The 26,506-nt window shown below is 40.6% G+C and overlaps 1 protein-coding gene across 1 annotated transcript in view; it reads right to left on the reverse strand.

Moving 5' to 3' along the window:
• SLC35F1 (solute carrier family 35 member F1) overlaps positions 1-25,271 on the reverse strand; it is a 486,239-nt gene extending 460,968 nt beyond the window's left edge. Inside the window, exon 1 of the mRNA XM_067702264.1 lies at positions 25,149-25,271. The gene's annotated coding sequence lies outside the window, so the exon portion shown is untranslated. The remainder of the gene's footprint in view (positions 1-25,148) is intronic.
• Positions 25,272-26,506: the final 1,235 nt, after the last annotated feature.

Below are 26,506 nucleotides of genomic sequence, written 5' to 3' on the forward strand. Positions count from 1 at the left end.
AAGTCCAAGATCACCATGCCAGCGGGGTTTCCTTCTGACGCCTCTTTCCTTGGCTTGTAGAGGCTGTCTTCTCCCAGTGTCTTCACGTGGTCTTTTTCCTCTGTGTGTGTCCCTGTCCTAACCTCTTCTTATAAGGGTACTGCTTATATAGCCTTAGGATGCACCCGCAAGATCGCATTTTACCTTAATCACCTCTTTAAAGGTCCTATCTCCATATAGAGTCACATTCTGAGGTATTGGGGGTTTGGACTTTAACATATGAATTTGAAGGGACCCAGTTTGGTCCATAACAGGGCCTTTGCCACTCAGGTCAAGAGTCATGGTTGGCAGCGGCAGTACAAAGCGCGTGCTCGGGTCCAGTCCTGAAGAGTAGAAGGCTGCGGTGGGAGAGGGGAAGAAACGGCTGCTGAAAATAAGCCAGAGGAGCGTTTCCCAAAGTGTATTCTGCGGAAATAGCACCTACTGTGTTCTCAACACCTTGCCACCTATAGAAGATGATCATGGGAACAGTGATGGTAGTCACGTAAAAATCTTTTTACTGAAAAAGCTGCTTGAATGCCGAAATGTTCAAGTTTACCCAAAGAGAGGCACCTTTGGAACACTAATGAGAGATCATGATGCAGCTGGGCTTTTGGATTTCTTTTTAATAACGTGTGACCCTTCACCTTTGATCCCCTAACCTGCATTACCTTGGTAACCATTTCATTTTTTAATTTCATTTCATTTTTTGATTTTGGGGCACAAGCTGTAACATTTCATCTCTCAAAGTGTAACATGCTGATTTCCTCGAATAGAGATAACCCTTTGAGCGATACATTTGCAAAATGCTGTGTTCATTTTCTGTATTATAATTAATTTCAATTTTAAAAATTAAAAAAAAAAAAACGGACGCAGAGTTCTTTCTCCATCCCTTTGAATCTGGATAGGTTCTGTTAAGGCTTTGACCAATGAATTATGACAGAAGTGATATTCCTGTCAGTTCTGGGCATGGCCCTGATCTGACCTGGCTGTGTGCTTACAATGCAACACTTCTATGCAATAAAAGGGATTGAACTACTGGTAGACTCAACTCAGATGAAACTCAAAACAAGTGTGTTGAAAGAAGCCAGACACAAAAGAATGAATACTTTATGATTCCATTTATATGAAGCTCAAGAACAGGCTAAAATAATTTAATGTGATAGAAATTAGAACAGTGATTCCCTCTGTTTGGGGGAGAATGGTTTGACTAGAACAAGCCAAAATTTCTTGGCGATGGAAATATCCATAACTTGGTTGGTTGAATGAATGAAGATATTTGTTAGGACTTGTCAATCTATATGCTTAAGACATGTACATTTCACTGTTTGTATTAGTTTCCTTTCACTGCTGCAACACATTACTACAAGCTTAGTGGCTTAAAACAAGACAAATTTATTATTTTCTAATTCTGGACATCAGAAGTCCAAAATAGGTATCACTGTGTTAAAATCAAGGTGTCAGCAGGGCTGGTTCCTTCTGGAGGCTCTAAGGGAGAATCCATTTTCTTGCCCCCTCCAGCTGCTAGAAGCTGCCCACATTTCTTGGGTTGTGCTTCCCTTTCATCTTTAAAGACAGCTATAGCCATTCAAGCCTTTCTCACACAGACTTGCTCTGATGCTGCCTCCCTCTTCTGCATCTGAAGGACCATTGTGATTACTTTGGGTGCATTCAGATGATCCAGGATAATTTCCTTACCCTAAAGTCAGTTTATTAGCAATCTTAAGCCCATCTACAACCTTACTTCCCCTTGTCAAGTAACATTCATAGGTTCCAGGGATTAGAGCATGGGCATTTGCAGGGAGAAATCATGCTGCCTACCACACTTTATATAAATTTTATTATACATCAATAAAAACCATTTTTGTAAAAGCCGCTGAATGCCTATTATATGTTAGTCATTCTTCTAGGTACTTAGATATGTATCTAGTTACATACTTATTTATTTTTGTCTGTCTCCCCTACCAGAATCTTAGCTTCTTGAGGTCAAGGAGGCTTTTCTGGTTTATTGTGATTACAACAGTATCTAGCACATAGTAGAAATTCAATAAAAATTTACTGAGTGAATGGATGTGAACTCAATGAGATTCGCCTATCTTTGCTGATTTTATTGATATTGTTGATTGAATTGATTGTTGGCAGAACATTATGTAGACAAAAATCACCGAAATTAAGAGTTTGCAAACCTCATTAAAAGTGTTTATCTTTCACTCATTAAATGTCAGTATAATGAGTACCACCATCACCTTACAGGACTGCCTATTCCTAGTGACAGGATACAGGGACAGAGCCGCTCATTGAAGGAGTCAGTCTCTATTTTAGAAAATAGAATTTTCTCAGAAAGTAATTTGGTTCAGGAGAAATACTTGAGGATTTACTTTCTAATATATATGTTGGTTATTTATGTTGTTATTCCTTATGAAGCTGAAATACATTATTTCAAACTAAAACATATGCTTTTAGGAATATCACCAAAGAGAATATATTTCCCTTTTATTTATTATTTTTCTAAAAGTTTGTGAAATCAACACCAGAAAACATTAAGTTTTGCACCATCATTTCTAATATTTTTAAACAATGGAAGGATCAGTTTTCTTCATAACCTCATATCTTCGAGTATGAATACATGAAGTCTTTGAAGAAAACAAAAACGTTCCATTTGACTATGCATGGAGGAGAATAAAAGGGTTTCTTCTTTCTGTTTCCCCACCAAGTTATTAGTGTTTCCTTAGGAAATAAACACAGCAACTATACGTAAATTCACCAACAGCCTCTGATCTCCCTTTTACTCTGGTTTGTGTTTCAAATATTATAGCTAAAACTCTGTGAGTCTTTATAACTGTGTCCATCAGAGAATAAATAATTTATTTCATCACACAGACAGAACAATTTTGATTACATCTATGTTACAGAGTGATCCTAATAGAATTAGCACACAGACATACTCTGCAATTATCTCTTTACTTGCAAAGATCTACTGATCAAATATGTCTTATTTTATTTAATTTTTAACCTTGAAGTATAGTTGATTTAGAATATTATATTATTTTCAGGTGTACAGCATAGTGGTTCAGCATTTTTGCAGATTATACTCCATTGTAAGTTATTACAAGATAACAGCTATAAATCCCTGTGCTGTATAATATATCCTTGTTGCTTATCTATTTTATATGTAGTAGTTTGTATCTCTTAATCCCATACCCCTAATTTGTCCCTACACCCTTCTTCCTTCCCTTTGGTAACCACAAGTTTGTTTTCTATATCTGTGAGCCTGTTTCTGTTTTGCTTACACATTTGTGTTATTTTTTAGATTTCACATATAAGTGATATACAGTATTTGTCCTTCTCTGACTTATTTCACTAAGCACAGTATTATCTAGGTCCATCCCTAGGTCCATCCATACTGTTGCAAATGGCAGAATTTCATTCTTTTTTATGGCTGAGATATATATGTGTACCGCATCTTCTTTATCCATTCATCTGTTGTTGAGCACCTGGGTTGCTTCCATGTCTTGGCTATTGTAAATAAGGCTGCTACGAACTTGGGGTGCATGGATCTTTTCAAATTAGTGTTTTTGTTTTTTCCGTATATGTACCCAGGAGTGGAATTGCTGGATCATATGGTAGTTCTATTTTCAGTTTTTTTGAGGAAACTCCATACTGTTTTCCATAGTGGCTGCAACAATTTACATTCCCACCAACAGTGTACAAGGGTTCCCTTTTCTCCACATCCTCTCCTGCATTTGTTATTTGTAGACTTTTTGATAGTAGCCATTCTGACATCTGGGAGGTGACATCTCATTGTTGTTCTGGTTTGCATTTCTCTAATAATTAGCAATGGTGAGCAAAAGACATCAGTTTTAAATCATTTTCTATCTTAAAAATTTATACGGCATATGATATTTCCCAACATTAATGATCATCATAATTAGATTGTTTTTCTTTATATATTTTTCTTTTTAAAAAAAGTGTGTGTGTGTGTGTATTCCTAAAGCTTTCTACGGAAAGAAACAAGGGCTTTGAAATAATGGGCATCTGTGATGGACTGAATGTTTCTATCCACCTAAAATTCGTATGTTGAAGCCCTATATCCTCACATTGCATCCTCAATGTGATGGTATTTGGAGGTGGAACGTTTAGGAGATAATTAGGTTTAGATGAGGTCATAAAGGTGGAGTCCCCAGGCTGGGAGGGGACTTCCTTCTCAGAAGAAGGAGAAGAGACCAGAGCCTCCTCTGTGCCATGTGAGGGTACAGCAAGAAGGCAGCCATCTGCAAACCAGGAAGAGGTCCTCACCAGACACTGAATCTGCCAGCACCTTGATCTTAGATTTCCCAGCCTCCAGAACTGTGAGAAATAAATGTCTGTTGTTTAAGCTGCCTTGTCTATGGTATTCTGTTATAGCAGCCCAAGCTGACAAAGACAGCGTCTTGGAGCCTTTAAGAAATGAAGACAGCCAATGGAATTTGGTAGAGTCAAGAATTCTAAACGAAGGACACAGATACATTAAAAAAAAAGGGCAGGGGTACTAATAATGGATTGTATGCAAGAAAAAAACAGAAATGTTGTAGAAATAACTTGCTGGACAACTAAGGAACTACAGACTCTGTGGGTGGTTCTGTACATGACAAAATTAACCTTGAACTGGAAAATACAACTGATCTGAAAAAGCTACGTGACACTGAAGAAGAAGTAATAATAGGTCAGGTAATAATAACGGAGAATTTTTAAGAGACTGAAAGGCAAAGTTAGTAGGCAAGAAGCCTGGAGATAACCTAATACAACTTCCCAAAGTCCTGGAATAAATATGGACCAAGGGACAAAATAACCAGACCTGGGAGTCGGGGTGGGGTCGGGGTGGAGGAGCATCATAGAGAAGAAAGTATCTTTTTAAAATGGAAAGATGGGTAAAGAGAGGAGAAGAAGCAAACTCAAACTAGAAATTAAGGCACAAACCAGAAATTATGCAGAAACCAAAAGAAGGAATTCAAGGACAACCTTGCAAAGAATGAAAATGCATGTGTAAAATTTCAAAGAAAAGAAATTCTGAGAGAATATTTCCTAATCAGAGAACAAAGGATGCAATCAGGAGATTTAAAAGCAAAAAGCAATATGTCTTTGGTTGTTTAGAGTAGATTGTTGTTTAGCAAAGTGCCTTGAACATGAGGAGCACTTGATTTTAAAATATGTGCCCATTTGATAGGCTTTTCGGTCTTCACTTTGGAAAAAGTTAGGAAGATTTCTACTTTCAATTGCCTTTTGAAGGAGATAGATCAAAGATATTACATCAAATAACAATAACAAACACCAATATTCTACACCTAATCAGGAGACATTAGGAAACAAAGTAAAGATAAAAAATAACCTGTGCTAAGCTTTTGAAGAAACTCGAGAGTTTAAACATAGAATCCTTGGCAATGAAACTTATATTCCATAAGACCTCGTTCATGGTTGGGGTCTGATGAATTGCCCTCAAAATTCATCCACAAAGCGCTTCCCTGGTGGCGCAGTGGTTGAGAGTCCGCCTCCCGATGCAGGGGACACGGGTTCGTGCCCCGGTCCGGGAAGATCCCACATGCCGCGGAGCGGCTGGGCCCGTGAGCCATGGCCGCTGAGCCTGCACGTCCGGAGCCTGTGCTCCACAATGGGAGAGGCCACAGCAGTGAGAGGCCCGCGTACCGCAAAAAAAAAAAAAAAAAAAAAATCATCCCCATGAAAGACTCCAGAGGACACTTGGGTTCTAAAGTCGGTGGGCCTCATTTCCATACTGATGAATAGGGTCTCTGGACATATGAGTAAACATCCAGTGTGGAAAATGGAACCTGTTTTTTTGTTAGGCAAAATCCTGCCTGGCTGATCAAATGCCTCAGGGCAGTTTAAGATATTCTTTTCAAACACTGATCAAATGAAAATGTACAAAGTTCTTTTTTTTAATTTATTGAAGTATAGTTGATTTACAATGTTGTATTAATTTCTGCTGTACAGCAAAGTGATTCAGTTATATATATATATATATATATATATATATATATATATATATATATTCTTTTCCGTTATGGTTTATCACGGGATTTTCAATATAGTTCCCTGTGCTGTACAGTAGGACCTTGTTGTTTAAGAATGTACAAAGTTCTTAACTGCGCACGTTACTAAACTCAGTTCCACATATACAGTGATTTTAAAAGACAAGGCTCTTAATCTAGCATAAGCAAGGCCCTAAGGCATATCAGAGTAATTCATCACCAATCTGTGCCTTGAAACTCCTATTTATTTGTTCCTTCCTTCACGTTTTGAATTTCTACTTCAAACTCCACATTCCAAGTACCTCATCCCTGAGTCAATAGTATCAACAAGGTATCTGAAATTGTTCTAAAAAACCACATTGTCACCCCTGCAAAGAGATTCAAAATGGTCACACTTTTAAAATCACAAGCCTGGAAATAAGACCTACAGAGTGTCTCAATAAATAAGAAAAATAAGATAAAGATAAATTTCAAATAATTTGTTTTCTACGGGCACAGCAGTACTTACACTAAAGAATGTCTTTCTGACTTCCAGACTAGGAATGTGAAAATTCAATAGACTTCTACGGTTCATCCCTGGAAGAATCTGAGTCACTGATAATTAAATAATCAACTGATTGTCCCCATTCCTTCTGCACATCACTGAGGACAGTTTTCAATGCCTGACAACTCTCTGTTGTGGTTATCTTGAACCATCCCTGTGGTTCAGGACTCACAGTAATAAAGAATGATTGTATGGGGGGAGGGTCGGATTGGGAGTTTGGGACTAGCAGATGCCAACAATTATATATAACATGGATAAACAACAAGGTTCTATTGTATAGCACAGAGAACTATATTCAATATCCTGTAACAAACTATAATGGAAAAGAATACAAAAAAGAATATATATGTACATATATATGTGTGTATACATATATGAATCACTTTGCTGTATACCAGAAACTAGCACAACATTGTAAATCAACTATACTTCAATAATTTTTAAAAAAAGAATGATTGCTTTGCATGAAGAAATATCTCAACGCCATGTTTGAGGCTCTTTATGTGCACAGTTCATTAATTTGATTTCACATATTTACATGGTTTGAGTTTGTTGATGGAAAAAAATATAATCCAGTTGAGAAGGACTGCTTTTCCAGTTTGAAAGGTTAATGAAAGATACAGAACGGAGTTGTTACATCAGAGCAGGGCCCTCCAAGGTTGACAGCAACAATTGGAGAACTGAGAACTATACATTTCCTCCCCACCACGTGGCTGCCAGACTGTACGTTAAATGAAAACAAGTCAGACTAAATTGTGCCACACATACCAACATCGTTCTACAAGCCGGTACGGAAACAGTCATACAACCTGTTCTTTTAAGCTTAGCAAACTCTTCTCTCAAAGTAACCCCGTTATGGACTGAATGTTTGTGTCCCCCCTCAGATTCATAGTTGAAGCCCTTACCCTCAATAGGATGGTATCTGGAGGTGGGGTTTGGGAGGTAATTAGGTTTAAATGATCCACAGGTGGATCCCCATGACAGGATTAGTACCCGCAGAAGAAGAGAAAGGCACCAGAGCTTTCCTCCTCTCTCTTTACATCCTATGAGGATACAGCAAGAAGGCAGCCATCAAGTCGAGAACACGGTTCTCACCAGAACCCAACCATGCGGCCACCTGACCTCAGACTTCCTGGCTTCCAGAACTGTGAGAAATAAATGTCTGCTGTTTGAATCACCCAGTCTGTGGTGTTTTGTTATAACAGCCCCAGCTAACACAACTTAGTCCTCCATTACAGGAGTCACAAATGACCAAACGGAGTTCTAGAGCTAAAGCGTCACACAAACATTTTATGCAGCTGCATTTGCGGGATGTTTGCTGGGTCCTTGATTTCTTTGTTTGTTTTTTCATAAAAGGATAAAGATGCCTGTACAATCTTTCTAGCCAACCATACATCTTAAACATTACTCATTTCTTCAGTGAATAATTATTTATAACATCCCTTTGGCTAAATAACAAAACACACTGGTGCAGATTTAGATAACAATATTTAACTAGCTACCTCTGGGGTATGGACTCCTAATTAGCATTTTTAAATGCTAATTAACCACTTTTAAGTAGATTGTAAATTATATTATATATATATATATATATACACATATATAAAACAGAGGCCAAGTTACTTTCATCTTTTTACAAGGCTACCATTATACTGAAAATATGAAATTATAAATTTCTGTATATTTTCAATATTTTCATTTAATAAATAAGTCCTTTGATATAAAATACAATAGAACATATACAATAGAACATTAATTCATAGCCTACCACAGCCAATGTAGTCTAGGAACCGGACACAAGTGGAAGTTGGTAATAAATGGCTTCTCCTCCCAATGCAGCGGCAGTATCGCTGTGACAGTTGGACAGCCTGATTTGGAAATGACATCAAAATCTGAAATAGAAGACCTTCATATGAAGAAAATTAGGCCTGTGCAAAACAGCACGACCTGTACCACCTCTGCAACTCAAACTCAGACCCTAATTCATAAAATCCCAATGGCTCGGGCGTTTTCCCCAAGGGGTCTGCCTAGATCAAGGTCACTATGCTTTCAATCACATTGTCCTACCTCTCACGTGAGGCCACTCACAGCATTGCTCTAGACTCGACTGTCAGGCACCTGCCTAGCCACACATGTAGTCTGACCCAGGATGGTACTTCTGATGTACATAAATGTAGTCCTCTTTTTACCATGTATACAGCTCTTTTCACCACTTGTTAACTGGATAAATGTTACCACCACTGCACGCGGGGTCAATCTGAAGAAATCAGGTAATAATGAAAAATTCACCGAAATTGGATGAGTATTTTTCACTTAATTCACAACTGGAATGAGGTGGACATATTTTGATCACTGACCCTTTTTAATATCTTAAGTGGGTTGTTAATGCGTTGCCAATAACTACTCTCAAGTGAAGAAAACTCTTTAGGAGCTGCTATAACTAAGATGAAAGTAAACCACATTGAAGTGTTAAGGAATAAATCTTTCTCACTTTTATAATTACCTCTACACATATGCCATCACTCAGAATTTTTGCTGTTTTGTTGTCTGTTAGTAATTACACTAAAATGCTAGAGAATCCTCTAAAAATGCTAAGTAAATCCTCAGCAATGACCTGGGACTCTACTTAAAATAATATCGGACATCAAATGGTATGGCAACCGTAGTATCATGGGGTCTATTACCACAACTGTTCATTGCACTGTACCTATCCATAGGAGACAGGAAATGAATGAGAAGAAGGGGGAAAGAGAAGATGAAACGAAGAAATAACACAAGTGAATTTTCAGTTATGCTCCGAAGTAAAGAGAATCTTCCTTGTTCTCTAAACCTGCTTCTACCCTCTTGCCCTTAATGGGTCATTATGAAGCTCTTGGTTTGGTCTCCCTAGGCTTTGTGAAGCGTTTCCCAGACAATAATGGAAAAGTAGTGTATTCCTACTCCACAGGGCCTTGGGTTTCTTCTACTATCTCTGGCCTCTTGTAGATGTACAATCTAATTCAGAAGTTTAATTGGACAGACTTAAATCCTACCCAGCCTTACAGAGCAAATTTCCTCCAGTCACCTCCTGGCTGAGGGTTCAACTCTTGGGGCTAGCAACAGTCCTATGTGACTTAACTCCCCCTTAAGAGGTGCATTAGAACCCTCAGCAACTGACTCACCAATTAGCTCCATTCCTGGTCAAGACGTGTCCAGAAAGTTTATAGAGACCTATTACCAAAAACAGGCTAAATGTACCATATTTTATGCCAGGTAGGTCTGCTACTTAGTTCAGCTACAGTTATGATATGTTAAATTGCATGAGACCAATGGTGGTTTCTTATGAAATCAGTAGCTTGCTTGGGGTCTCTTTACTATCTAGACTATGGATGATGGGTAAGAGCTTTGCTCATGGATTTTAATATTCAATGTGTGTAAGACATTTGGAGTTTTAGAAAACATTTTTCCTTGAGTTCACATTAAAGGAAACACATATTCTCATGTTTTCCCTTTGTGTGTAGGAGTCCACTGCATTTTATGAAATTAATACTATAGAGGCATTGAATGCTCAGTCACCACTATATTGCAAGCACTCTCCTGCCACATCCAGAACTGTGGACAAGTTGCTCCTTCCAATAGGTGCATGGGAATGTGAAAGAAACTGCCAGAAAATTAACCCTGTAGGGTGGCCCAGTCATTCCAGATGAAAGTTGGCTGAAGCACTCTTTCAGACATAAACCTATCCGGGCAAAAACCTCCTTCAGAGATTCCCAGTGAAGTAACAGCAATCTTGGGAAAACAGAACTAACGAAAGTCACTCAATCTGGGTCTTTGTTTCAAAGGTCAATATGAGGAACCAAATGAACAAGTCATTAACTTCAGTTAGATTTGTTTTTAACTCAAATTTGTCACAGAGATAAAGATACATAAGACGCCCAAACTGCACACCTCCAGTTAATTTATGTATCTGCGTGTCCCACGTTGGCAAGGTAATATCTGCTCTGTATTTATAATAATTTTTTTTTTTTTTTTTGTGGTACGCGGTCCTCTCACTGTTGTGGCCTCTCCCGTTGCGGACCACAGGCTCCAGACGCGCAGGCTCAGCGGCCATGGCTCACGGGCCCAGCCGCTCCGCGGCATGTGGGATCTTCCCGGACCGGGGCACGAACCCGTGTCCCCTGCATCGGGAGGCGAACTCTCCACCACTGCGCCACCAGGGAAGCCCTGTATTTATAATTTAATCATATGTCATCATAGTGAAATCTCAGTCATTTTCCTAGTACTGAAAAATCATGTTTCAGATTGTTTATATGATGAGAGAAGAAGTAAATACAAAACAGAGACAAACAAACTGGGAACACAGAATGAAAAAAAAATACATCCTTGATCTTCTTGTTCATATGTGGCTATTATTTAACTCAATTGCATGCGGTGCAGATGGATGTTGATTTTAAATGCTAAGTGTGTAGGTCATAGTTAAGAACAAGTGACATGACTCATAGAAATTAAATGTCAAATCTCTTTAAATTTCCTGTTTTAAATTCTGCTTTGAGTACTTGGAAACCACTAGACAGATTCCAAACCTCAGACATCTCATTTCCAAGAGACGAGAAAAAAAATCTAAGTTTCCACTCCCTCCTCATTTGAAAACATAGATTGAAGTCACGGGCAAGGAAGCGAAAAAGATTTCCTATTAGCTGACACTGGAATTCACAGACTATGAGAATCAACAAAACAGACCAGAAATCTTATTCAAGGGATGCTAAACATTCACTTTGGAGCACAGTGTCCTGAATGCTGAATGGCACATACCAGCTCTACTAGATTTCCTCAGGGACAGCACCTCCTGCTGATGAGCAGATGAAGTAAAAATTTAGCCCTGGTGCAAGGGGAGCATAAAACTTAAAGGAGTTATGCCGGTGTCTACACCCCTAGCCGTGCATAGATACATCACATGTTTTCCTAGAGAGAAAGGAAATCTTCAGAACTATCAGTAGAATGATAATAAGCTTGCCTGTTATGGACAACAGGGTACAGACCAACCTCTCCTAGTCCAACAGGGAAGGAAGTTCACTTACTTTTTGGCTTACTGGAATGGTCATCCTTGGGACCCTCATACACGTTTATATAACAGGTAACCTGAGCGCTAGACCCACAATAGCCAATATGTATAAAGCACTTATCACGGTGTCTGGTACCGTTCTATGCGTTTGTTATGTCTCAACAAATTTAATTCTCATAATAACTTTATGGGGTAGGTTCTACTATTATTCCCATTTTATAGGTAAGGAAATGGAGGCAGAGAGGATTTAAGTGTAGGATGCAAACTCAGGTGGTCTGGCTCCACAGTCTCTACTTTTAACCACTACCCTGTGGATTCATACAGCGACTTTTCCTTTCTCAGTCCTGCTTCTGCAAATCTGTTGTCAGCTCCCTTCTATGCATAACCCGTGCCCCACCCGCTCCCTGAAGCGAAATCCTGGGCAGGTGTCACGGCCTTTCTCCTAGAGAAGAAAAGCCTTCCAGTAACTTCAAGGCATAAGAACAATCACCATTAAGCAAATAATAGATGAGCTACAATGTAATATTAGCTTTTAATGCTCCCAACAAGCCTCTCCTAGCATCTAGCACCTTCCAGCTAGTGGCTGTCTCAGGCATCGCGCTGGGTAGGAGAGGGGCCTTGGGGGGCTGCTCACACCTTCTAGCTAGCTCTGGTTATTTGGAAGAGAAAGGAAGGTAGGTAAGGGGGAGGGGACCCTTCCCTCCTACAATGAGCGCGCATTAGCTCCCCAGGCCATGCTGATGTTTAAAACCAACTTGGTCTCAGGAACAGACCTCTATGAGCTCTGGGGGAGCCCCCGTCACCCAGGTGGCACCCGCAGTCCCCTGTGTGGGATGTGCCTTCTGACTAGCTTCTTAAAACTCCCCTTTGGCTCTCTCAGTATTCCACCTGCACAATTCTTCTGTTTTGATCTCCCCTCCAGGCAGCCCTCTTGTGCCAAGTCCTGTTTGAGGACTCCAGGTCGGCTGTCTCTCAAGCCCACCATGGAAAATGTCCCCCTTTGTCCCATCACTGGTGGGATTGTTGTTATTTCCTAAACCACAGCCTTCTGCTCTGCGGCCCCAGGCTGATTTCCAGCCTCTCTTTGGCAGGAGATGCGACCCGGCCCTTGGGGTGGTCTCTGGAAGCCACTGTCACTTTACTTGAAGGGAGGGGTAACCCCCCTCATTGGATCAGTCTCTCAAGACAACGGCCCAATTTCCAACTTCAGCGTCTTAGTGAGAGCTGGTTACCTGTGGTCAGCCTCACCATTTGTGTCTTGCTCAGAGTTCTGACACCGTATTTTAGAATGCAGGAGTAGTTTACTCTTATAGCCGTTGAGCCTCAGTTGAAAATGAGACCAAAAACAAAAAAAATTATCATTTTAAGCTTACATGAGAGAGGTAGCTGGACCTCACAGGTAAACTACTGGGAAAAGCTCAGGGGGCCTAAGTTCCAGTCCTGATTCTGCCAAGAATAATTCTGTAGCCTTTGGGAGTTACTTTGTCTATTTGGGACTCAATTTCTACATATGTCTCCATCAAAGCTTCCCAAAGGGCTATCAAAAGAACACTAGTGCTGTGGACTGCTAACGGTTGTTTCATGGGGATAAAAGCATTCTAAAATCAAATAAATTTGGATAATTGTCATTAAGCTAAAGTTAAATTATGTTCTTTACAATAGGAGTTCTCATTAATGTGCATTACAAATTTCCAAGGAGAAATTTAGTATGCTGTAGTTCCCAAATGTTTGCACCATGGGACCTCTGTCACGAGGAGTGCTCGTATCTTCCTTAGAAGACAATTTTAGAAAATCTGGGCTCTATGAACTCAAAGCACCCACATGTTCAGTTTTCAGTGTCACAGGAATCCACAATTTTATGGCCCTTCCAGGTGCTCTACCCCTTTCCCCACCTGAGCTTCCACTCTTGAAGAGCTGTGCTTAGCATACGCAGTTGACTAGCAAGGAAGGAGCTTTGCTTCGTGTTGCAGGTTGCATTGTCCAAAAGCAGATGCTGAGACAGAGTTTGGCATACAGGGAATTATTAAGGAGCACCATCTGTGGAAGGGAGAGGAAAGAAGCCCTGTCCACTGGAGGGAACTGGCTGTGACGCAGGCATGATGAAGCCTCAGCCAACTCGATGGGGACCTCAGGAGCAAATACTGCCCATCAGAGTTGAACCACATCAGGGAGTAAATATTGCCCATTAGAGTTGAACCACATCAGGCCAAACTCTCCAGGCCTTTATACCACCATTTGACCAGTGGAGCCCTTGAGAGAGGCCACTCCCGGAGAGGAGGCAAACCCTGAAGGAGCAGCTGGAGGCTCTCAGCAGACGGCTGGGCAATGAGTCCTCCACTGCAGGTTAACTCGGAGGTGCTTCTCCGTGTTCAGCACACCCTTGCTTAATTAAGGTGAACACACTCCTGTTCTGTCTGCTCCAGGTATACTGGAGTGGAATGTGGAACGTAGGAATCTATTTTCCTTTTTATCCTGAAAGGCATTGAATGTGCTCAATTGGTTCTAAGAGGATCAGTAAACTTTGCAACATAGAGGGGTTTCTGTACAGTCAGGTATCCATTTCCAGAAACCATGGAGGACAAAGAGAATCCACCCAAACTGCCATGAAGCATTAAGCTATTTCCTATCATAGTGAATTGCTAGCACCATCACAAGTGGCACACCTCCATCCATATGCCTCTTCCTCTTCCCTCCAGTACTACAGAGAAACTCTCAAATCTCATATACTATTTGAATGGAAGTGCGTGAAGAAAATATCACCAATAGGGGAGACCAATTGCAAAATACAGAATACACTGTGTTATCAGAATAGTTTTTATCCTATTTCAATACTGTGTTTATAGAAATTGGCTTAATGATAGACCCAAATTATTTATCACCTATACTTAACTGAAGACAGATTGACACAGGTGCCTAAGTAAAATATCTAGGCAGCTCTGAGAGTGACTTATGAGAGAGCTGGTTTTTTAAGCATATCCAGAGAAAAGAAAAAAGATCATGCCAGGGCAACATCAAAGCCAGCTAGAGCTCTGACTTAATACAAGTCCAGCTCCAAACCTGAGAGCCAGATGGGGATCGAGGAGGGTACTAAGAAAACAGCCTCAGGTACCCACTTACCTGGCTCAAGAAGAGTCGTAAGCTCTACTTTTCCATATGTTCAGCTGAGAACCCAAGCTGTGAGTACGGAAACAAGTAAAGTGTCAACTCTTCATTCTGAGCTATTTATGGAAAACTGAAGGGGTAGCTGATGCTGAGTGAGCAGGTGGATTTTAGTAAAATATTTCCACGGCTGCTTCAACTTACGCAAAATCCAAACTGAAGAAAGCAACATAATGCTAATTAAAGCTGTAGCTCAGGGCTTCCCTGGTGGCGCCGTGGTTGAGAGTCCGCCTGCCGATGCAGGGGACACAGGTTCGTGCCCCGGTCCAGGAAGATCCCACATGCCACGGAGCGGCTAGGCCTGTGAGCCATGGCCACTGGGCCTGCGCATCCGGAGCCTGTGGTCCGCAACGGGAGAGGCCACAACAGTGAGAGACCCGTGCACCGCAAAAAAAAAAAAAAAAAAGCTGTAGCTCAGTTTGCCAAAGCTGCTGGCTTTGATGAATGAGCCTTTCAAAGCCTCCCAGGCTCACAGACGATCTACCAGTCAGCATGCACCTCATTCAAAGACTCCCTAATCAAAGGGCCTTATTAAGTCACTAAGGGATAAATCCTAAATTATTTAAAAAGAATAACAACAATTACTATTTAACATCTACTTTTTAAGACCCAAAATATTCTAGACACTTGTACAAAACCTTAAAAAAATGTAGAACCACTCCAGACTTTCTCATTGAGTCAAATCCTAGTAACCTGTGGGAAGAAAATCCTAGTAACCTCTGCTCCCATCTGGTGATTCTGTGAAATGAACAGCTGTTCTTTATAAAGGTATTCAAGGCATTTGATCTAATTCTTGAAGATCCAGTGATTCAGGGGTCCAGGTAAACTGAATTATTGAGGATTTACAGATCAAGAGGGGAAACAAAGGACAATATGAGGTTATTTATTCAGAAGCTAAGTGTGCTCTGTCTACATTTAGTCCACAGGCCAAGTGTGGAGGACATCACTAGCGTTCACCACAAGCGAGCCTCCCCCAGTTCCTCTGAAGATGGGTGGGGCCACATGACTAGTTCTAGCCAATGAAATGTGAACAGAAACCACCTGTCATTTCTGGGCTGAGGTGGTAGAAAGCCCATCAGGGCTTCTCCCGTCTTGTTTGTCTGCTTCTGCAGCAACAGAGGAGCTGTATGTTCCAGATGATGCAACCACGATATGACTGAGTTCCCATCAGCCTGGGTCCTTTATTCCCCTGACTCCGGATGCCCCTCTCTCACCTTCATGTAACCATTATCTTGATGTTGGTAAGGTCCCCCATACCTGTTTTTATACTTTTGCCACATTTATATTTGTCATAAACACATCATATTGTTTTGCATGTATTTGAACTTTAAACAAATGGTATCTTATTGTGTGTATCAGTCCGTTGTTGCTTTTCAGTTCATATTATATGGTTGACATTTATCCATGCTGTTACCTCTAATTCTCTCAAGATCGAATGAACACATCCAATTTACTTATCTATTTTCCTCCTACTCGTTCGGGTAGTCTTACTTTTTGCTGTAATAAGCAATACTGCAATAAAATTAACATATAGGCCCCCTGAGCACATGTACGGGAGTTTCTCAAGAATTTGCACTTCAAAATGCAATCATCAGATTGAAGTGTATGGACAGCTTTAGTTTTACTATATATTAACAAATGAAAATGCCTAATACCTGTATAGTATTAACCCTGTGAGAAGGAACTATTTAAAGTTTTTCATTTAATCCTCACACAAACTCAGTGAGGTCCCTTAGAACAGGGCCTGGTTTGAAATAAGTAAGCTCTCTCTACATCTGGCTGTTCCGGTCATGTGTGGCTCACAGATGAAGCAGCTGAGGCACGGGTATTTGAAGTATGCTGACCATGTCACACAGCCAGCAACGGAGGAGGGCTGCCTCCAGAGTCCACCCTCTTAAACACTAAGCTCTTCTCCTGCTGGGCTGCAAAGGTCATGGAAGAGAGTGCTTATTTCTCCAAAGACTTGCAGAATTTGCTATTATCAAGCATTTCCATTTTTTGCCAGCCTTAACGTGTTTAAGGTGTTATTTCAGGATTGTTTTCATTTCCAATTCCCACACTAGAAATTGAATGTTTTTTCATATGTTCACTGGCCATTCAGGTGTTCTCTTTTGCTGTGATGGGCTATTCATACATTTCTTTTGCCCATTTTTATACTGGGCTGTATGCCTTTTGCCTGTTGATTCATAGGTGTTTTCTATATATCCTAGAACGAATTCTTTGCCAATTATATTTCTTTCAAAGATCTTTCCCAGTCTGTAGGTTGTAAATAAGCCCTCTAAATACCTTTTGTAATGAAAAACCTTCTCAATGCTAATATAATTAAATTTATCAACCTTTTTGTTTGTGCTTTCCATGTCTTTATGTTTAAGAAATCCTTCCCTATACAGAGATTATAAAGATATTCATCTATATTCTCTTCTAACAGTTGTAAAATTCTGTCCTTCATATTTAATTGTCTAATCTTCCTGGAATTTATCTTTGAATTTATCTAATGCTATTACACTGTACTGACATTATTTGATAAGGCCCATCCTTTCTCTACTGATTTATGGTGGTATCCCTGTCATGTATCAAGTGCTCCTATGAGTGCGGGCTTTTGCTGAGCTCTACTTTGTACCAATCTGTTCCATTAATCTTTTTGTTTATCTCAGGAAAAAAGCACCACCTTGTGTTACCCTAGCTTTATAAATTGTCTTCATATCCGAAGGGTAAGCCTCTCCTCTTTCCCTTCTTCAATATTATTTTAGCTTCTCTTGGCCCTTTATACAAAAGGCCTCTTGGCCTTTTTCATATGAATTTCAGGATCAATTTGTCAAGTTCCATGAAAAACTCTATTGGGATTTTATTGGAATAAATTATTGAGTTTGTAAGCTTTTTCAGGGAAAAAACTAACAAACTACGATATCCAGTCTTTCCATCTATAAACACAGTATATACTTTTATCTGTTCAGTTTTTTTCCTTAGGTCCTTCAGTCATGTATTGTAATATTCTCCATGGATAACTTGCACATATTCCTTCCTAGGTTACCTTTGGTTTTTTTGTTGCTCTTGGAATGACATCTCTTTTCCTGTTTCTATTCTTATTTGCTTATTGCTGATATGGCAATACAAATTATTTTGTATGTTAATCTTTTATATAGCAAATTTGCCAAACTATTTTATGACATCTAATAATTTGTAACGTCATTTGGATTTTCAAATTTATAATAGAGTATAATCTATATAGAAAATATTGTCTTTTTCTCGTGCTTATACTCCACGTCTTTTATGTCTTATGACATTGGCTGGGACTTCCAATAAAGTCTTGGGCTCACAAAGAGGGAGGGACATCCTCAAAGTTACCAGTTAGATAATGCCAGCTAACCCAATGTTTAATACCCAAATCATGTCTCTTTGTCACTCTATAAACATTTTTCTCTGAAGGAGATTTCCCCCTTGGTCTTCTGTTAGATTGTTAGATCAGTTTTAGACGACTGTACAAAAATTTTAATTAGGTAAGAGGGAAAGATGCAATCACACAAACATTAAAAGTAGATTGATTATGAAGCAGTAAACTTAAGATAGTACTTTTTTACATTTAAGTAGTCATGGGGAAGCTTCATTACATGCTTCAAGTTACCTTGCTTAGCAACAGCTCTTCAGAAGTTTCAGTTATCAGTATGATCACTAAAAAGAGAATAAGCTACAAAATTAACCTACAAAAGCTAGATACATTTGCAGCTAGAAATAAATGAGTAAATATCTAACTGTGTTTCAAATATGGCATGGTCCTTTCCATAACTATCATTTTTGAGGTACTGTCAGGCTAAATCTTCCCAGCATCAGTCTTTTGTTTTAATTTTCTCCTTTCATATACAGCACCATATATGCAGACAGTGGCTTTAGCATTTTGGTCCTCATTTTCCAAATTTGGGGGACAGACCCCTTTCCCTCGAACTGAAAAATAGACATATGACCCGGGGTGTCTAGTGCTTCCTTTCTGGGTAGCTGCCTCTGGAATAATGCTGGCATACCATTAGCATTCAAAACTGGGCTGAAGAAAGCAAAACTGAATGTCCTACTATTATGCACATCCAGCCTGGGCTGCATTTTAGAAGAGAGCGGAAAAAGAAAGCCAAATGGCTTTGCCTTTGCTACCATTTTAATGACTACTTTCAAGGAGCGTCATGTTTGCTTCCAAGGTACAAAGATGAACAAGAATTCTCCCTGCCTGCCATGAGTTACAGGTTTAATGAAGGAATCAGTTCCTGAAACACTCACTACTGAGTGAAGAAGTGTTCTAGTGGATACACATCCAGAGTGCCACAGAAACAAAGAGGAGGCACCCCGTAATCAACGTGTTTTCTCCAAGAAGACTGGAGCTATGTGAGTAACTAACCCTCAGTAAATTGGATAAAGAATCCTTCAACAAGCAAGTAACTTCTATAAATACAAACCACTGATGCCCTTACTATATAAAAGCTCTTACAGGTAAAAGATTAATCCTCCTATTGACAACAGGCAAAGGATATGCTCAAGCAGTTAACAAAGTATGAAATACAAGTGGCCAATAAACCAATGAAAAGATGTTCAGCCTCACTAGTCATTAGTTAAATACAGAACAAAACATCAGTGATGTCATCTTTCAGATTGACAAGTATTCAAATGATTGTTACTTGGCAATTGCAAGGATATTGGGAAGGGGGGTCCCCTCATTCATTGTGTACAAGCGTGCAAATTGATATAAATTTTCTAGAGAAATCTGCTGATGTGTATTAAAATTTTAAAGCACTATCATTTAATACAGTCATTCCATTTCGTAGAATATATCCTCAGAAACATAATCAGACAAGTACACAAGGATGTAGGTACATAGAATGTCCCCTATAGATTTGTTTAAAACAGTTTAAAAAAAGTTTTAAAATTTTTACTTATTTGGTTAAATAAAATATGGTATATCCACCCATTGGACTGTTATGCATCTGTTTTAAAAAATTAAGTATATAACTTTTGACTTGGAAAGATGTTCAAGATATATATTTTAAGTGACAAAAGCAGTTTATAAACAGTATGTTGAGTGTGATCCCATTTATACAGATATATTATGTATGCATAAGAAACGGGAAGTCTGTGCACTAAATAGTAGCTGTAGTTGTCTGTGGGAGGATGAGTTTATAGGGAACTTCCACACTGTACATTTGAACATTTGAATGTGTAGTTTGAATTTCTGTCATGGAGCATATGTTACTTTTATACTCAAAACAAAACCAAGATAGCTCTTAAAAAGGGGGAAGACTCCTTTACCAGTTTACAGGATGTTATTGAAATGGTATTTTTGTGTAAATATTATATTTTACGGAATATTGTTGGTTTATAATAACTTTTTATAAAACTTCTTATTAAAAATGTACATCCAGTCAGGTTATTTGAGTAAAAATTCCAGCAGCTTCACAGCCCATTCTTGACTCTAAAATATGCCAAGTCTATAAACATATAAAAAGGTCTTTAGAATGGTTAAAAAGAGGTATCTAGGGTCTTCCTACAGGAAGCCTGCTTCCTCTTCTCCCCAAATATATGGTTTAAGCTTCTTTGTGAATTTATGTAATTCTATGAGATATTTTCACTGAAGACGTGTGGCTCCATGTGTGCGTGGTAACTTGTAAGCTTATGCTGTTAATCAGTCTGTATTTGAGATTTTTTTCCCCACTTCAAGTAATTAGCTGTTAGGACAAGCAAAACACAGTTTTTGTGTCAAGCATGTAGCAGATTTCAAGAATAAAAAAAAAAACAAAAAAACAGGATGGCAAAGAAACATTGTAAAGAGCCAATATAAAGACAAAAATAATAATCATCAGGAAGATATCATTTGGATTTTTTTGTGAGGTTTTTTGGTTTGGGGTATTTTTTCGTTGTTGTTTTGGTAAAACCAATTATTGAGGTTATGGCAGCAAGCATGACGCTGTCTACAAGCAACTATGGTACGGATAACATAACTGAAGACTCTCAGTATGGAAATCTCTGTTGTCCCAATACAGTTGTGTGAATAAACTTGTTAACCGGAGACACACCAGGCTCAAAAGCAGCCACACTCTGCTCAGTCTTCTCCTGTACTAGCTGATTAGGAGACAGAAGATATGGAGTCAAACTCCTTTGCCATATATTATAAAGCACAGTCCAGTACAGAGAGTAAAATTAAGAAAATTTGAGATCAACACTTAACCAGAAATTACCAACTAGATCGTGTACTAAATCATATTCTCAAACTCTAACTAAGACATCAAACTGCACCAGACTGAATCAGGATCAAAGCAGCCTAACAAATGAGCCCCTTCATTATAATCTCACTTAGCAAAAAGTCTGAAGGTAGGCACTTCCGGGGTGGGGTCAGTGGATCAGTGATGTAAGAGCTCTACATGTTCATGTCTGGGATTCTCATGACCTTATGGTTGCAACATGGCTGCAACATCTCCAAGCATCACAACTGTACATGAAAAGTTCCAAAGCAGGAAGGATGGGGTGACTCTCCTGCAGCAGAAGCCCCCTAGAAATCCCCACCTGACTTATGTCACTGGCTAGACCCCCTAAACCAATCACTGGCAAAGGGGAACAGGATTGCTGTAATTGACTTAGTTCATTCATGCTTCATCACAAGCTGCAGTCCAAATAAAACCGAATTCTGTTAGAAAGGAGGAGGGGGAACAACCATTGAGTAGGCCATCAGCAGCGTGTTACAGAGAAAACAAGGTTCCCACATAACGGGCCAGGCAGCCCTTTGACCACCCTGGTGTTCAAATTCTTCTCTACAGAATCCCTCCTAAGAATGATTCCTGGGAGTCATATCCCCAGAAACAGCAAACTAGTTTCAGGGAGACTTTCCTAGAAAATTGTCCCCAAAGTCAAAACTCGCACTCTGTTGAAAAAGAGGAACATACTCATCAGCAAGCTTTCACGGTCTTCTGTAATCACATTTGCCTTCTGGGAAAAATCTATGGATGAAACTAGCCCAGAGTACACTTAGGCTCCTTCTAATGTGCTCCTTCATGCTCTTTCCTGAACAACCAATCATCACTGTGGCTGGCAGGAGTTAAGTGGGCGTTTTCTCGTCTAGTCCTGAAAGCAGACTTCTGGGTTTGTATCTCAGGAGGTGACACAGACTGGCCCCGGCCCAGGCAGTCTCATCAAAGTTCGGTGGACTTGGTTAAATTACTAATTTACACCTCCATGTTCTTAAAAGTATACCTACAAGCAAAACCATGTTGCAAAGTTAGGAACAAAATAGCTATTTTTTAAAAATTGAATACTTCCTATATGCCAGTCACCAAGCCAAATGCTTTATATGTATACATAGGTTACCTCACTTAATCCTGTACAAGAATCTTCCAAAGTTGTTGCTGACATTTTACTCCTATTCCAACAAGAAAACTGAGAACTCCAGGCCACACATGGAGGAGCTGGATTCACTCAGATCTGTCTGACCTAAACTTGTGTGCCTATCTGCCACTCATTCTTTTACTGTCAACGTGTGCAAAATAAAGAAACCACCTCCAAATGACCCCCTTGAAACTGATCATTGTGATCACAAATACCCAACAAAGTGAAGCCCATAAACCCCCTTGACCTGTCTGCCCTGTGTCCTCACCAGCAGTCAGCAGCCACTCTTAGATTTTGGATCTCTGGTCACCAGAAGGTATGTGTGACTTGCTAGCCACAGCGCCATGCTGGGCCAGAGAGATGGGTGTACAGATGCTTTAGAGACACAGTATTAGAAAGAAGACCAAGCCTTTGGATCCCAGAATCTTGTTGTTTCAGTCAGGGTTGGTTTAGTTGCAGAGAATGGGAATCACTGTGGCTAATCTAAGCAGAAAGGGTTTTAGTGTCGGAAATTTGGTATTTCCTGAAAAATTGAGAAGAAGGGCTGAAGGAGAGAGTCTTTAGATGGAGGCTTCATAAATGTCTCCTGGAACAGCTCTGCCGAGCTGCCTGCCAGGGGGCAGCATTCTCTGCCACAGCTGGAAGTAAGGTGTACCAGTCAGGCTCAATCAGGGAAGAAAAGAAAACAAACAAACAAACAAACAAAACTTCTCTTGACATTTCAAACAGAGAAAATTTAATACAGGCATTGGTTGCAAGGGTGTTAGAATGGCTGGAAAGACGAAAGAAGATAATAAGTTTCCCCAAAGATCCGTAAGTGCAGGAAACCATGGCTGCCCATAGCTGGAGGAGCAGAAGGGGAGACAGCATGACCCACAGCCCAGGATCCCTGTGCTGTTGAGGTCCCTGCTGGAGCCGAGGCACCTGTACAGGAGCCAGAGCCCGCCTTCCGCCCACTGCTGCCACTAGAGCAGCCTCAGCCACTGCCGACACCACCATTTCGCCTCCAGACGCTGGAAGACAGATGGAGCTCACTTATTCCCGATCCCTGCCTTGCCAGTCGTCTGACACTGTCAGTGTTAAAAACAAGACAACAGGCCCCAAATGAAGTCACTTAGCATATGCTAAGCCCCACGGCACCAAACTGAGACTTAAGACTTAGTTACAGTTTTGGCTCTTCCAGCAATGGAATCATAAACCCAGTCAATCAGGAATCACCTGATCAGCACTAGTGAGGTCATCTCCCTGATAGACCCCGCCTTCCCCTAAAAGAAAGGGACCTTGTCACAGCCAATCCACTTTTTACTAGTGTCACTGCCTTGTTCTCACTCCATTCTACCTATGCAAGTCTTTGATTTTGTACAGCTCCCCAGAGTTCTTTTCTTTCTGCTAGATGGGATGCTGCCTGATTCATGAATAGTTGACTACAACCACTAAGATCTTTAAAACTTCCTCAGTTGAATTTTGTTTTTTTAACACCATCCATTGGCTAAAGCTAATTAGGCGCCAGTTGGAGAGGGAATCTCCAAGTGTAGTTTTTGCCGTCTCCATGCCCCCGACAACAGAGAGCACAAAAGGCTGAGGTAGACTGGGAGCAAACAGGCAAATGGCCAACACTTCAGGGAATCAGAGCACAGCTGCTGCAGCTGTCGGCTCCAGGAACCTCCTACCGTAGTGAATCAATGCTCCTGTCTGGCTCTGTTCTTGTATTCGTTTGCTAGGACTGCTGTAACAAATTATCACAAATTGGGTGGCTTAAAACAACAGAAATGTATCCTCTCAAAGTCCTAGAGGCCAGAAATCTGAAATCAAGGTGTTGTTTCAAGGGGTAGTTCCTTCTGGAAGCTCTGAGGGATAATCTGCTCCATGATTCTCTCCAAGCTTCTGGTGGCTACAGACAACCCTCGGCGTTCCCTGGCTTAAGGCTTAAACTCCAATTTCGGCCTCCATCTTCCCATGGCCTTCTTCTCTCTGTTATCTCTCCTTTTCTGTCTCTTATAGAGACACTCATTGGATTTAGGGCCCAACCTCATCTGGATGACCTGATCTAAAGATTCTTACATTAAGTCTAAATTCTAAATAAAGTCACATTCTGAGGTTCTGGGAGGACATATCCTTTGGGAGCCACCATTCAACTCTACCACCCTGATCTCACAGCTTCTCTTAGTCTTGGGACTTCCCAGCCTATGGTGGGAACATGGATGAGGCACCAGCCTCCAATACTCTGATTCCTCTAGATCATTCTGGGAGTTTCTGCTGCCCCTGCACGCCTCTCAAGATTGATCCCAAGAGGGATGGGGAAGGGACCTCCTCCTCTGAGGACAGGTTCAAAACCAATTAAACCATAGGCTCAAAAGTACCTAAAAACAACTGATATTCCAAGTAAGCACTCAATACACGGTCCTCACCATGACAACATTAATAATTATTGTCATGATTATAATTATCATGTAAAATGAAAACCCATTATTGAAATTATCTTAAATCATCATACATCAAAAATAACCTCTCAAATCATTAACAAATGTAGTATTTCCAGCTCATATAAACACACTGTTGGTACTTGCTTGTGATCATTATGATTGAAATCAGAGTGAAGGAGAGACAGTATATGAAATGCATAAGCTCGTTTTTTATAAAAACAAATATCACAGTGGAAGCCTGCCACTGAATCTGCTTATTGTCTGCTGAACTTAGGACCCTAACAGTTAAATGTGAATGAAAGGAAGCCTTCACAAAGATGACAGTGTTCTGTCGTTGGTAATTTTTATTTTAAGACCCAGGAGCTAACATAGTCTCCCAGGAAATAGATTCAGTGACATTTAGCTTTTTGACCTTTAAAAGGAAAGGACGAAATCCCCAATAGAAGGCTCTCTCAACCTGGTCCTCTGCTCTTGATGATGTGAAGTTATTTCCCACAGCCACCACTGACAGACAGAAATGGGACCATCCTCTCACCCACAGACTGCTCATTTGTTCACATATTCATACGTAGTCACTGAGCACCTACCATGTGCTGGGCACTGGGGACCCCTGGTGAACCGGACAGGCTTGGCCTCACGGAGCTCACAGCACAGCAGGAAAGACAGGCAAGCAAATGAGGGAGTCAGGATGAATCTCCGTCCTTATACTCAGTGGTGAAAAATATACACATTTCTTAATTTATAACTTAACCTACTTTCTGTTTCCAGCTCCCAATCCCCCAGCGTAGCAGAAACGTCATCTCAGCCCATTTGAGGCCTCCTCTTTCCACAGGCTGCATATAGTTTTGGAGGTGGGTCTTACAAAGTGTTGAAGAGTTGCTAGGGAGGGGTTGGGAAGGGGAACACTGTCCCTTGAGGCCACCTGCAGTTACCTGCCCAACTGCATCTGCTGAAACATCCAGCATTCCCTCTGACGCTTGGTATCGGCCTCCGCAGTCACCACTGAGAAGTGGCCCCTGGCCCATCGTGGCCTCCGTGTCCTGCAGTTGTCTGTCGTGTGCCTGACCCGGGCTGCATAGTGTTTGGGGAACATACATGTTCCTTTCGTAGAGTTCTCCTACCAACCTGGTCTCCACATTCATTTTCAGGTTCCACAACCCTGTCTGTATCAGGGTTTTCTGTCCCCCACCTCCATCCTCCATCCCCTCATTAAATAGTTCACTGGAATTAGGCAGCAGGAAACCTCCCATATGGTGATTCATGGACCTATTCTCCTTCCCTTCCGTGGCTCCACTGTCCTCTAGGTCCTTAGTGGCTCTCCATGTAGCCAGCAGAGGAAGAGAGATGGAGAGTGGAAAATTGCTTGGGAGGTTTCTACGGGCCAGGTATGGAAGAGGCACAGATCACTTTCATCAATATTCCATAAGTCAGACTTAGTTATGGTCTCATCTGACTACAGGTGAGTCTGAAAAATATCGTTTAGCTGTTATGCCCAAGAGAAAAAAGAAACAGGTTTTGGTGAGCACAACAGCAAATTCTGCTACGGGGGAAACGCTTCTACCTCCAAAATGTAGAAGAAGCCTTTTGCTTTCTGCTCTCCACATGGCTCCTCTGAAGCAATGAGTACATAATAGCCTCCCAGGGAGACTATGATATATTATCCAGCCATGTGCATAATTTAAATTGTTGTAAGTGCTTTGCTAGCAGAACTATGGGATGCTCTGGGAACACACAGAGGCCTTAAAGAATTTCAGCAAGTGAAAATGGAGAAAAGGCTGTGATTGGGTTGGGTGGCACAAAGCAGGTGTTAGGAGGCCAAAGCATTGGCTTTGTTTAGGACAGAAGAACAATAAGGCTAAAAAGATCTTTGAGTAACTTGAGACCCTGCTTACGATTTACATCACATCATCTAACTAACTTGGCACTAATAATGCCAAAGTATTCC

The sequence above is a fragment of the Pseudorca crassidens genome, chromosome 13, assembly GCF_039906515.1.
Source record: "Pseudorca crassidens isolate mPseCra1 chromosome 13, mPseCra1.hap1, whole genome shotgun sequence".
NCBI lineage: Eukaryota > Metazoa > Chordata > Mammalia > Artiodactyla > Delphinidae > Pseudorca > Pseudorca crassidens.